We start from the raw sequence: 15,073 nt of genomic DNA, 5'->3' as shown, positions 1-15,073 counted from the left end.
AGCTGAAGAATAAATCACCTGATCTACACCTAGCTATAAACACCGACATTGAACCAAATTCCAAACATAAAACTAAAACAAACACATTCATGCAACCAATGGTTCCAGGCCTCTCTAACACAGAAGTCGGCTCTGACAAAGATCTATTGTTATTAACCAGCTAGTGGATTGACGAGTCTCTCGAAAAGAATTATCTACACACTAGACAAGTAGTGTTCATGGAAGTTGTTAAAAACGAAAAACCCCAGAAATATATCCTAATTATGCATAATCTGTATAGCTTTCTAGCCAACTTTAAAAGTATCACAGTTTAATAAACCCTAAGATTTAAATTATTTTCGAGTTTACTAATTCATTCCATTTTTGTCAATAACAAAATTTTCCATTCTCACTTCAGCTTTCTTTTTCAGATTTAGTCCCAACCGTCCTTTACATGGCATCCTGGGCGTTAGACAGGTAGAACTTTCAACGCTCGGCTGGTGAGAGTAGGCTATCTCGGCCTAGTTCCGTTTCTCCACACACTCAAATCTGTGACACTGTGAACCCTCTCACGTTGATTAAGGGCTTTTTATTAGCTGTTTTTGTTGCTGTTATCAGGTTTGTTTACTTATTTTCTCTGTACAGTTTTATATAATATAAATAAAACTAATATAAAATAAACCCTGAAGATATCAGACCTTTTCATAATTAACTCAACGAATGACTGTAGGACTGAAAACAACGTGTTCAAGGCTAGGTTTTAATTATTCAATTATAAATCCTGAAATGATATATTATAGTATCATGTATTGCGAGGAACTAATCGTTCTAAGTCTAATTTCAACATTACTATTATTTACTTATTTTATTACGCGAAGCGAGTATCTAATATAATGTTTTTTGTTGGTTTTTCCACTAAGCTTAACCATAAAACAGTGAGCAGGGCGAAAGTGAATTAACTAATTCTCTTACACCTCAGATTTTAAATCTAAATATCTGTCATTTATAAATGATAGCTACACATGTAAATATATAACATTTACCAGTTTGTAAAATTACCTCAAAATCAAAAACTTAGACTTTTGGGAATTATTGTCTTCATCTTTTAGATTTTAGCTGAACTGAAAATAGGAATATTTATATCCTGACAGTTATTTGCATGGCCTCGTGGTTAGATCGTTCAACTCGCAATATGCTGGCCATGGGATCGAAACCCTTTACCGAAAATGCTCATCACTTCAACCATGGCGAAAGTTAATTCCGTTATTGGTTGATAAAGAGTGGACCAAGAATTTGTAGCGAGCGATGGCTAACTGTCTTCCACTAGTCTATAACTTCAAAAGTTGGAGGGGGTTGAGGCTTGAGCAGGTAGGCACCGAGTAGATTTGTGCAAAGTTCAATGGAAAACTTATTTTATTAATCAGTGTCACATAATAACACGAAAACTACGAAAATGAATTTCTAAACGTGAGTAAGAATTAAATAGAACTATATTATACGTCTCTTACTTTCTTATGATAAAAGTGTTACACAAATGTTATTATAAACTTCAAATGATGTAGATATGAAGTTAAACTGTTATCAGAAGCATACACAAATCAATAAAATTACCTGGTAACTGAGACCCAGCTAGTACTGTAAAGATTAATCCTGCGTTTCTTAGTTTAATTTTTGCAGCTTAAATCTTTTATATTGTATTTTCTACGGCAACATTTCAGTTAGTTTTCTTAGAAAAGTTCATATGATAATAATGTCAAAGTTACATATTTTTTAAACTGATTAGGTGTAGTGGTAAACCTGTGATTTGCCACTTGGAGATGAACAAGTATGGAACAATTGGAACATGTTTGGTAGGTTTTCTTAACAGAAACTTAGATTTGTTTTTTTGTAAGGACAATGGCAATAAACGGTTTATTTACCTCTTATTACCCCATGATTAATTTCAAAAAGGTCACACAGCATTAGGGTTAAAATTGTTGCGATATTTATCCGTTCTATACATGTTTTATACACACACACACCAATATAGAGGTGTTATTTCACTAAATAACTATTAGTGAAGCTAATAGTGTTCACTGTTTAGCTTCAAGTACATTATATGTTATTGAAAATCCCACGAGCCAGGTGCAAAAATGATTTTATTAGAAAAGTTAAATACGCCATAAATAAGCAATGTAACTGCAAGGACTTCAGACCTAAAATGTAAGTTTAAATATCGCAGCACGAAATTCTTAAAAGTCACGTATTGAGAAGTAAACCGTTATTTCTAGAAAACAAGAATCGCTGTACCATTTAAACTTGTTCTATGGTCGTCGAGTTTATTTCACTTTATTTGCCTCGGTTGTGACATTTTAGTTTTCTTTATATGTATTCATAAACAATTTATGAATGTTATAGTTATAGAATATCTGTTTATTTTACTTATAAACACACACACATGTATAAATATATGTATGTTTGTACCAGGAAAGGCACACCGACTTACGTCACTGCGAGATCGACTTACGTCACAACGTAATTATGAGATTGTCGGTTGTGTTCTATCTCACTGGCCAGCGACGCTACCTCCATATGACGTTTATGCTATCAAAAAGAAGCAGCCGAAATACAAATAATAACATGTAACATTATGGATTTAATTTCTGTTTGATGGTTGATTACTGGTTTCGTAATTTCGATCCTCACGTCTTGGTAAAAGTGACTGTCGGTAATAAAATAACCGAGAATGAGAAATACTGTGTTCGGCAAAGAGACATCTGAATTTATTAGAGAAACGAATATCACAACAACCATTGTGAGATACATATCTATATTGATAACACCTTACAGTAGAATATGTAGTAAGACGATGCTACATAACGACTTTTACTTAATTACAAGTCTAAAATCAGGAGGTTCCATTTAACTCAGTGAGCATAGTAGATAGCCTGTTGTGGTTTTGCTATAACAAAATCATACATACACACTTTTACTTTAGTGTCACAAACTGGTAAAAATCGAGCCTTGTATATGTCTTTGTTTTATACTTATATTATCTGTTTCTGTCCTTGTGCATCTTTCTAGATAAAAACACGTGTACGGTTCTGCTGATGGTAATTAGGGGCACTCGAAATAAAAAAAAATGCAATTAACCTTCTGAAAAATCACTTTCGTAGTTCGAAAGGCTTTTTGAACAAAATATTTTTACAAATCTATCAGGAAAGCGATTTTTCTTTTCTTCTTTATTATAATAAAATGATCATAAAGTGATTGCTAATAACTGACTTTTTATATTTTTTATAAAGAAACATCAATAATTCATTTCATAAAATTATGTTTTATAAAAAGGTACAAACTACACAAGTGCTCTGGTGATGCTATCAATTAATTTCTATTCATCTACAACACTTATCTTCATAAAATTAATATAACCCTAAAAAAAGCGCAGTTTTCTAGCGATTTCACAAGCCACTTAATCTCTGTTCTTACTTTATTCTCCATAATTAATAAATAAACAAAAACCTTACTGAACTGTGTATGTTTTTCTTATAGCAAAGCCACATCGGGCTATCTGCTGAGTTCACCGAGGGGAACCGAACCCCTGATTTTAGCGTTGTAAATCCGTAAATTCACCACTGTACCAAAGGGGGACTTTTACTAAACTAGTGAGCTAATGAAATTCTTTGAACAAGAATATAACAGAAACGACATTTTAACTGGTATTTCCATAGTAACTAAATATTGTTAACTTGACTTCCGATTACATTGGCTGTTTAACATATTCTTAATGTTAATTGTTAATAATGAAGGAAAAAAAAACAACAACAGAAAGCTGATCATATTGCTAAACTGCGAAACTTTCCAAGAGGATTAGCAAAATTCGAATGACTAATGAAAATAAGTAAAGTTAACCATGACGTTTTTAAGTACATATTTTGTACTTAAAGTTATAATAAAAACTAATAACTTAGTGCAAATTCTTAATGTATATTTGTTTAAATATTTCAAAAAAAGACTGGAAATCACCACAATATTCAGTAACGTGACTTTTGAAGGTGTTACGTAAGATTAGAGCATATTGTGGGATATTGGTAGTCTGAAGGTCACAGAACAAAGCCTAGAGCTTGAATTGGATTCCTGAAAGAAAAATATTCCTATCCTTTACAATAGAATCTTATTAAAATATATGTACATCTGATGTCGTGTTTGCATCAGCGTTATAAAGATTAGTGAAAGAAGCGAAGTATAATTAAGTAGCTATGTTTGATTTTTTTGTCTTATCAAACATCTGTTTACTATTGAAACACAATCTGACCAGATCTATATACAATCCTCATGTTTAATCTGCTTTAATTCCTCTTTAGGAGTCTCAGGTAAACTATTTCCTTTTTAAGTTGGAGAAGTATTAGTTATCGAGATTGAACAGTTTGTAACGCACCTGTTTATACCTCACTTTAAAAAACAACATTATTCTTCTAAGTTTTACAACTATTATCATATACATTTTCTGCTCATTAAGGGCACTATAACCAATACATATTATACACATTATCTATTCCCTTTATGTCTAAAATCACCATCACATAAATTTTCTACTCATTAAGGGCACTATAACCAATACATATTATACACATTATCTATTCCCTTTACGTCTAAAATCACCATCACATAAATTTTCTGCTCATTAAGGGCACTATAACCAATACATATTATACACATTATCTATTCCCTTTATGTCTAAAACAACAATCACATAAATTTTCTAATCAGAGAGGGCACTATAACCAATACATATTATACACATTATCTATTCCCTTTATGTCTAAAACAACAATCACATAAATTTTCTAATCAGAGAGGGCACTATAACCAATACATATTATACACATTATCTATTCCTTTATGTCTAAAACAACAATCACATAAATTTTCTACATCATCTATTCCCTTTATGTCACTATAACCAATACATATTATACACATTATCTATTCCCTTTATGTCTAAAACAACAATCACATAAATTTTCTAATCAGAGAGGGCACTATAACCAATACATATTATACACATTATCTCTTCCCTTTATGTCTTTACGTCTAAAACTATAACAACAATCACATTATCTATTCCTTTATCTAAAATTTCACATAAATTTTCTGCTCATTAAGGGCACTATAACCAATCAGAGTCTAAAACTATAAATTTTCCAATACATATTATACACATTATCTCTTCCCTTTATGTCTAAAACAACCATCACATAAATTTACGGCTAAATATATCCCATTGCAACACCTCGCTGATCTTTATGTCCACTAATACGAATCCACATTTAAAAACACAAAGATTCGTCTTATGTCACAGTCGTTTAGTCCTGCATACAATCCATACTTTTGAAACAGCTTCACTTCAGACTGAAATCACTAACACGAATTTGTATTTAAAACTACAAACAAGTTTCTAATTTTTTTCTATTTACTCACATAGCAACTCACTGCAACTACGTTTGAAACAACACTTACGTTTTTAGCCATAATTCGCAGGCAGACTGAATAATAAGTTTTAGGTGTAGTGTTATTACAGTTTCTTCAGTTATTAATGACCGTGAATCAAAAGCACAACCAGAATTAATGATGGTCAATTCATTTTCATTTTGTAAAGTACGAGAAGAATTTTTCTCAGATGCTCTTTAACTCACATACATAATCAAAGAATTGTAAATCTTATGAACTCATGCTTAAAGTGATGAAAACCGAAGTACATAAATTAAGAAATAGTTTCGTTGAACCAGAAAATAATTATTGATACAAACCTCGAAACTAGAAAACAAAAGAACACATATACAAACGTATAATGAGATAAGCTGTAGAGTTTTCTTCAGTCGTTTGCATTGAAGGTTAAAACCGAAGAAACGGACATTTTTGGGAATGTTGAATTGCGGAACTTCAGATGAAAGAGTCGTACAAATGCCTTGCAACAGTATTATTGGTAAGCGATAGACGAAAATCATTAAGTTAAAGAAATACAAATATATTTATATTGTTATTCAGAAACATACACAAAAATTATATTTAAGTCTACTTACTCAACGTGCAAAACTACTGAGTAAGTTCTCGAAACTTAAGATTTTAAAAATGAAAATCTGTGAAATTCGTTTTATAATAAAAAATTGGTAATACTTCACTTACAATATTGAAATTTAATACAAATATAGAAATTAACTATATTTGTTTCGTTTTTTAATTACGACTGACTTAAGCTTTCACCTGAAAGTGTAGTAACACTTTTGAAATGGATTAATTTGTTGTTTTTTTATTACTGATAGAAGCCTCCTCACAACTACAAAAAGTATATCAGTACTTTCTTACTTTGAGACCCTTTACAACCATTGAATATAATTTCATTGTTTATTTCAAGACAAACAAGAAGCTTTACGGGTTTGAAAGAAAAGTTTGTGATTTCATTTATACAATAGATAAATTAATTGTCATAACTCCAATTATAATATGTTCCAGATTAATTCTCTGACAGAGACGATCCGGTTACAGATACTGAAACGGTCATTTGTCTCATTTGTACTGTCTACAGGTGAGACAATGGTAAATGTTAGGATTTTCAACGTTAAAATCAGAGATTTGATTCCCTTTTGTTTACAATTATCAATCGAGTTATTTACAGTTCTATAAACTGATTTGTTTACACATATCTTTATTCGTTAATGGCAACACTGTAGCTTCATAACTTAATGCTTTGTTTTTCTATACACTTGAAAAGACCATGGCTATCTTACTTGGCTAAACGTCTTCCCTTCTACGCACTTCAAAAGACCATAGCAACCTTACTTACCCAAAGGTTTTCCCTTCTAGGTACTTGAAAAGGCCGTAATCTTGGCTTAAATGTCTTCTCTTCTATGCACTTGAAAAGACTATAGCTACCTTACTTGGCTAAACGTCTTCCCTGCTTGCGCAATGGAACAAGATGAAAGTGTTCTTTTGACTAATATTTATTCACTTCCATGTAAACATTATTTTAAACCCTCAAAGTAAAATTTGAAAGTGACTGATGTGTTTCTTTTATAAACTCATATAAATGAAGTATTGATACTAAACGATTTTATAAATACAAATTCTCGACCAGAAGTGTGTTAAAATCAGTTCATTTATAGGCAATTGTTGAAATAATGATTTCATAACTGAAAGGAATAGAAAATAAATAAATGCCCTAACATCAAACATTCGCATTGTACTATGATGTTTACAACTGAAAGATAGATATGTGTTTTTTTAAAAAGAACACAGAGTACCTGACATTATGATAGAGAAAAATGACAAATAATATCTAAACATTGGGAGTAATATGGCTATTGAGACGGGTTAATGAGCAATTTGACCATAATTATGTTGTGCTGGCCTAATGTGATAGGTGTTTTATAATGAGATGTATTGAGTGTATTGGGCACAGAGCCTGTCTATGGAGTGTTGGTATATGGTGTATTTGAAAGCTTAAATGAACAAAAATGTCAAAAGTCTTTAACTAAACACAATGAAATAGATGCAAATAAAATGTTTTATACTTTCTACCCAAGTATATCACCGTCTGCTCCTTGGTTTCCAAGAAACAGTATTAACACCTTGGAGTGGCGCATCCAGACCACACATATTAGTATAAACAAACATATCCGAGAGCAAAATTTGTAGAACAGCATTCATTATTAAAAGTGGATTACAATATATTAAGGTAGTGGTATTTATAACCCCTGTGTATTTATTATTACAGCTCAAGAAGTGACTTGACTGGTGAAAGGCATTATTGGAAATATGACATAAGTTTCCAATATTGAACGACCCACTATTATTGATTTTATTACACTTTTTGAGGAAATACTAGCTTTAAGGAACACGTTTCACGTATCACATCTCTAGTAGTCTGTTTTTCATACTTTTTATCTCGTTTTGTTTCACTGTATTACAGTTGGTTGCAGCTGTTGAATTACAGTTAAATTGTTTATTCTAAAATTTCGCGCAAAGCTACATGAAGATTACCTACACTAGCAGTGTTCGAATCTCATGGCATCAACATTCTCCCCCTTTCAGCCGTGGGGATGTTATAATGTGACGGTCAATTCCACTATTCATTGGTAAAAGAGTTGGCGGTGGGTGGTGATGACTAACTGCCTTCCCTCTAGTCTTACACTGCTAAATTAGGAACGGCTAGCGCAGATAGCCCTCGTGTAGCACTGCGCGAAATTCACGAATAAACCAATGAATAGTGGGACTCACCGTCACGTTATAACGTCAACATAGCTGAAAGGGCGAGTGTGTTTGGTGTGACAGAGATTCGAACCCTCGATCCTCAGGTTTGGAGTAGAGTACCCTAACTACTTGGCCATGGTGTGAAGATGTAAGAATTCCTACATCGTGTCTATTTTTAAAGTTCTTGATTGTTTCATTTCTTATGTTTATCCTTTATACTAAAACAAAAAAGTCAAACTATACATATGAAAATGGAGTAATTAGGAGTAATATTTTAACTTCAGTTTTTATAGCGCAATTCTCAGGAAGCTATTAAATGTTTGTCAGCAAAATGACAATTCAAATAGTGGTATTTGATAATCACTATTATAACACATTTACGCCCTAAAAGTACGGAGTGCGCAGTAACGTTATTTCACAGTAACGAGACGTGAACCATGAAACCTCAGATTGACAGTCAAGCTCCCGTAATCACTGCTCATCCCAATAGTAGAAAAAAAATTGGTTTGGTTTTTAAAAACATGTTATTTCACTATTTATTTTTGCGTACATTTTGAAAGTTTTTGATTTAAAATATTTTTTTTCACAAAAGAGCAAATCGAAATTTAGATAACGTAGCTTAAGTTACTGAATAAATCAAAACAAAATAAAGATTTGCTGTATTAATAACAAAGCTTGATTAATCAAAATATATTACGGTTATTAGAGAAAATAATGTATTTTATTAATCATTTCATGGTGAAATAAACGATTATTTAGTTATAAAACACTATAATTATATTTGCATTAATAAGTTGTTGTTTTTTTACCTAAGATTACTGATGCATCATTTACCAAGACTTTAACAGCCCACAAGCATTATTTTTTCTTTTCTTTTTATACCTTAGTTGTCTGTGATTCCCTTTATATATAACGTTGTTTGTTTCCTACATTGTATTACTGTTTTTGCTACTTTTAAGACATATCCATGAAAAACAAGAATAAAGTTATACTGTTGTTAAGTCACGCTATTATGACACTTTTCAGATGAAGAGGATAGGTCAGGATCTAATAACTTTAGTCACTTCCATAACGTTGACCAAAGGGCATTGTCTTCTTAATACTTTGCTACTGTATGTCAAACAGGAGACAGAAAGATGTTTAGGATTTTCATTTCATTTTTTCTACTTCCTAATCACCAGAACTTTAATATTTTAATCTTTTTACGTGTTAGACAATATTTCATCGAGCAATAACTAAAATGAAAAATACATAGTTGCCTTCCTATTAGAATTTCCTAGTATAATAAATCATAATAGTTTAAATAACGTTAGTTCAATGACATTGTACACAACAAAAACCGAACACTTTTTATATAAATGTGGGTCCCGGCATGGCCAAGCGTATTAAGGCGTGCAACTCGTAGTGTGAGGGTTGCGGGTTCGCATCCCCGTCGCGCCAAACATGCTCGACCTTTCAGTCTTGGGGGCGTTATAATGTGACGATCAATCCCGCTATTCGTTGATAAAAGAGTAGCCCAAGAGTTGGCGGTTGGTGGTGATGACTATCTGCCTTCCCTCTAATCTTACACTGCTAAATTAGAGACGGCTAGCACAGATATCCCTCGAGTATCTTTTTGCGAATTTCAAAAACAAACAAACAAACAAAATATAAATGTGATCATATCGTCTGATGTAAAATTAGATTAAAACCATTATATATGGTATTTTGTAGAATACAAGTAAAACCTCATGAACTAAATGAATCAAGTATTACTTTCAACAATAACACTGTACATTTTACTAAACCATTAAGTGGTCATTGTATGTGATTCTTTAGTTAAGGTAATGAAATATTATTTCTGTAAACTAAAACAGACTATCTGACGTAGTCTGAAATACAAATTACTAGTCATGCTGTCTACTCTCATAAATAACCATTTGGTAGAGGAAGCTTAAAGCCTTTATATTCTATGACATTTCAGCACAAAGCATGTTGGTAACAACAAAGAAAACGTTGTCAGGATGATGGTGATAAGGTCCCGAAGTAACACGTGTTTTCAGGACATCTTTAGTGTTTGAAATCACTTGACGAGATCCAGCGAGGTGCACCATAACAAACTTGGTTAAGACTGCGTAGATAATTTCACATGATGAATTATTTTACAAGGAATATGTTGACCGGTTTGTTATTCATTCAGAACCAATTGCAATAACATATGTTACATGATGTGATTCGTTTATTGAGTGGCAGTAGTAGTATTATTTGCAAGTCTTTTTATTATAAGAGTATTATTATAAAAGTCTCTTCCACTGAATATACGCCTATTATCTCTCTGAAACGCGTCTTATCTGTAAACAAATATTGTACCATAGATTGTACAATAGATATATCTTTAGCACTTACGCATGCGAACTGTTTATTGTTGTGCTGTGAACAAAATGCTTGTCACTAGAAGGCTGGATTAGAAGTCTGTCTTGTGAATTCTAAAACGTCTGTACATTCACACGGCGTCCAGTTCTAGCTGCAAACATCTGAGTTTTGTAACAAGTAATTTGCACTTGCAATTAATTAGAATTGACAGATATATGTCGTCTATTCATATCTTTGGATGATTATTGGCTTTAATCAAATGTCTAAATAACTTCTAACCAGTTCCTAACAGTCTTTTGTAAGTGGTCATAATCCATTCATTCGATATATAACATCTTATCTCATTTCTAGTCACTGTGATTCGCTTCAGAGTTAAAAATGATAGAATGTTGTAAGAAGATATTAAATATAGCATATATTAGATCACAAAACTTTGGCGTTAGAGATTTTCGTAACAATGAACTAATAGCGATCATTGACATACTTTTGTAATAGTGGTTTTGTATTGCCATATCTGTAAAACAATTGGATTATGTTTTAATTTTTGAATAGTGTGAGTAACATAAGTCAAATAATTTTTCATAAAATAAAATATAAGGAGTTTTAGCAAAATGATATTTTGTACAATAACAATATAGTATAATGAATATAATTATCTAATATGTTAACCATGTGACTAACCTGAGTGCCGGTACATGTTTCAGCTGGATTTCGATTTAGGTTTAGGTTAGTTTTTGTGAATGTTATCTCAAATGTCTGTATAAAGTTTAGAATAACTTTCTTTTCTAAGGTAAAGTTTTCTATATTATTCTTTAGTTTCCTCGTGTTAAAATACAATTTCTCTCGCAATTTATACATTTCTGCTTACGTATAAATGTTATTGAATAGATTTTTTCTTTACATTAGGTCTTTAAGAAAACCCTAATTTAGCTGTGTCCATTAAGATTCTTAAAATTTATTGTTAATTATTTTATCTGTTACTTTCAGGGAGAGGGAGCTGAAATATATTAATATATATTCAAAACGTTAAAATTATGATCCTCATCTATATTTAGATAAGTATTACTTTTAATTTAACACTGCTCATTTGTTTGTTGCATTCCTCAAAAACTATCCGATAACTATCAACGTTAGTCTTCCTTAGTTTTGGAGTGACCAACTAGAAGATGGCATCTAGTCAATACCATACACCGACAGTAATTCAGATACTCTAATAAAATAGCAGGATTTGACCGTCACTCTTATAACGCACCATAGCTTCTAGGTGCATGGCATGATTTCTCGTTTTAATAAGGGGACGCGAGTTAAGGAACCATAATTCTACAGTTCGGAACATTACCACTGGACTGTGTTCTGTCAGCACCGGTCGATACCTACTGCTACAATTGTGTATATATTTCTTACTCATTGTGTAGTTCAACTTATTCTGACTTAATATGTGAATAACTTTAAAATCTGTTTAATTTAATATTGATATAGTAGTTTTCTAAGTTGTTCAGGACAGGAACTTAAGTGTTATGTTTCTGTTTATTATAATATTACTTGATGTAGTCAAAAACCGCAGGAACAACTTTTCAGTAGTTGGTTTACCCGATGGATTAAACTGCTAAAAATCGCATTTCGATAGCCACGGTGGGCATTTTGTTTTCGTATTCAGAAATCCAAGGTTAAATATAGAATTCTGAAATATTTAAAATGTCTTGTTATAATCTATATTTACTCAAGTATTTTATTCAGCAATGGCCACTTTAACTGTTAGTCCATGTAACAAGTATTGAGAGCTATAATTTACAGACATTGTAAAAAGTGCAAGACAATAAAACGTAATAAGCAGTTTTATAACATTATTCCAAGCGTGTGTAAAAACTGTAAACCTACTCATAGTATTAAATAAAAAAACTGAAGAAAGCTTCACGTCGAAAGTGTTTGTTACATATCTATATATAGCTGATATACGAGAAAATAAATTGAAATTAGTATTTACCTTAACGTTATAACTTGGAAATATCTTATCAGTGAAGGCCACAATTGTTTTTTAATAGTATTTTCAACCTAAACAGTATCATGTTCCACATACTAACTAAATGATCATGTTAGAGACCCCAAGAATACAGGCATAGCCATCCCTAATTTATAACTTCTGTCCAAAGAGACGGTGACTGGTCAGCAGTTCACACGGCGTTTGCGGCTATTCTTAACAAAATAGCAGGATTAAATGCCACACTTGTAACAGAACCACAAATAGTGTGTTTTATACGTCGAAGAAAATAAACAAGTATGACATTGATCCAGTGGTAACAAAAATACTTAATCTTATAACAAAAATTATGAAACAAGATCAGTGACGATAAAGGCATTCGTAGTTTTTTAAGCATTTCATCTTCAGTTCTTTTCCAGGAATTTTTTTTATTATACAAATTTCAGTTTATCCATAAATGACGAGACAGAGCTGTCTTATATTATGTTATAAATTTGAAAGTATCAGGATGTAAATACTTGTCAGCCAGTTCGCTATCTTCCCGCAACACGACCCTCACAACGTAATTGCCACTCTAAAGCTTCGGACAAATTGAAACAAGGTCATCACTTAGTCAAGAGCTGTATTCTTTCTTCTGTCATTTGTCACTCCTGTTTAGACTTAGATTTAGTAATCGATAACTCTTGGAAGTCAGAAACAACTCCTACGGTTGAAGTGGGATTTTTGCTGGTTTTTTTTTTTTTTTTGCTACAAGATGAACAAGAAAAGGTCAAGCTATATTTCATGTAATATAATTTTGTTTTTGTAATAGTATATAAAATCCAAGTTTTTCAGTCATCTTGCACATACTAGCTTGACTAGTCTTGCACGAATAAAGCTAAACTGTAAGAAAATGAATATAAATTAGATTTTTTACACTAAAATTATTTACATTGTTATTAAGACTCCTTATATTTCCAAATACATTTTTTTCGATATAAAATATGCAAAATTTCTTTGAAAGACATTTAAAACAAAACATTGTTTCCTGCTCTTGATCATTTTCTCAGACTGTCGCTTAACCGGAATTACACTGAAAAAAAAAAAGGATCAAATAATGTAGGTAATTCCTCATCATTGAGCACATGCACGTTCGTATGCAATGTGCCGTTTTAACTTATAACAAACTGGTTAATTTGTAAGCCTTTCTCGAATAATTTTGAAAATTGTTAATACAACTTAATATAAGTAGAAATCTCACAAAACTGGTCTTTCACGGACACCTGCTCTTCGAATCGAAACTTCCAGTTCTAATTTCCTAACATAATGTATGTACTTACTGAAAGTCTTTCAGAGATCGTAAACAACCACTGCAGGGAATAAAATTTGTTAATCTATATCACACACACGTGTACCAACACAATGGGTATTTTCAGTAAAAGAAAATGAGAGAAATTTTCTAATTTCTTAACAACATTTATTAAAATTCTTAATACACTTTCCAAACCCCTACATTAGAGAATCGTAAAATAAAATGTTTAATCTTCTATGAAAGTAATGGTGTTTGTAAGAAGTAATATTTGTATGCTAATAAATAGTTTTACAGATTATCGTAACAGTTTACACCTCGTGTAGAAATATAAAATACTTGGACTACGAAAACTTTCACAATAAATTGTGACTTCAGTTGACTGTACTTGTTAACCTTTAAAGTTTGGTTTGTTTTGAATTTAGAGCAAAACTACACGATGGCTATATGGATTTAATAGAAAATGCAACAAAACTGATTTTTGTATGTTTTATCATGTTTCTTTTCTCTAATTTAGAACAAAAGGACAGAAAATGGATTTTCTGCAATACCCCATGATATTTCCATATATCGAATGTAAATTAATAGTTAGTGGGTAGAATCTGAAACATTTTGTGGTTTTGAACGCAACCATTATATATCTTTTATTTTATATTATAACACCTCTGCTGTTGTCTCCTCTCGTACAGAAAGGGTGTTATGGTATAAAACAAAAGACAGCTGATAGGCCTGCAATAGGTCACGGGTTCAATTTTCATTAACAATTTGCAAAATTGGATTACTAAATAAAATCTAGTGCCAAAAAGTTGTCGTCCCACCACCTTCAAATAAGGGCAGAAAATGGGTATTGCTTATAATAGGGATGAATGTGGTGGTTCAAGTTGTCACAAAAGTATTTGGCTTTCAGATGCTAATGAATTGATCCCCAGAGCACAGTGCATTCATCTGGTGCGAAGTTTAATTCTTGTTAATAAGAGAAAAAAAATCTATATCCTCAGTATTACATATTTTAGCATTATGTAGCAAAACAGTATGTGAAAATAAACCTAAGGTGTATACTTATATCCGATGAACTCCCAACAACTTTTGAAGAAATATAAAATATTCAGATTTTTTTTTCTTTCTTTACTTATAATTCTCTCGACCGTCAATTCTAGAATAGGAGCCACTATAGCTTTATGAAATAATCTCTAAGTTGTGAGTCACTATGTTCAACTTAAAAATTAAAATCCAAGTCCTTCATTTCG

The 15,073-nt window shown here is 31.7% G+C and overlaps 1 long non-coding RNA gene across 1 annotated transcript; it reads left to right on the top strand.

Annotated features, from left to right (window-relative positions):
- The first annotated feature begins 416 nt into the window (after nt 1–416).
- Nucleotides 417–2,583, top strand: LOC143228058 (uncharacterized). The gene is made up of 3 exons (XR_013015166.1): nt 417–597; nt 1,131–1,347; nt 2,446–2,583. It is a non-coding gene; the product is annotated as an uncharacterized LOC143228058 (long non-coding RNA).
- The last annotated feature ends 12,490 nt before the right edge of the window (nt 2,584–15,073 follow it).

This window comes from Tachypleus tridentatus, chromosome 10 (assembly GCF_004210375.1).
Source record: "Tachypleus tridentatus isolate NWPU-2018 chromosome 10, ASM421037v1, whole genome shotgun sequence".
Lineage (NCBI taxonomy): Eukaryota > Metazoa > Arthropoda > Merostomata > Xiphosura > Limulidae > Tachypleus > Tachypleus tridentatus.
This window is presented reverse-complemented; position numbering and strand designations above follow the sequence as displayed.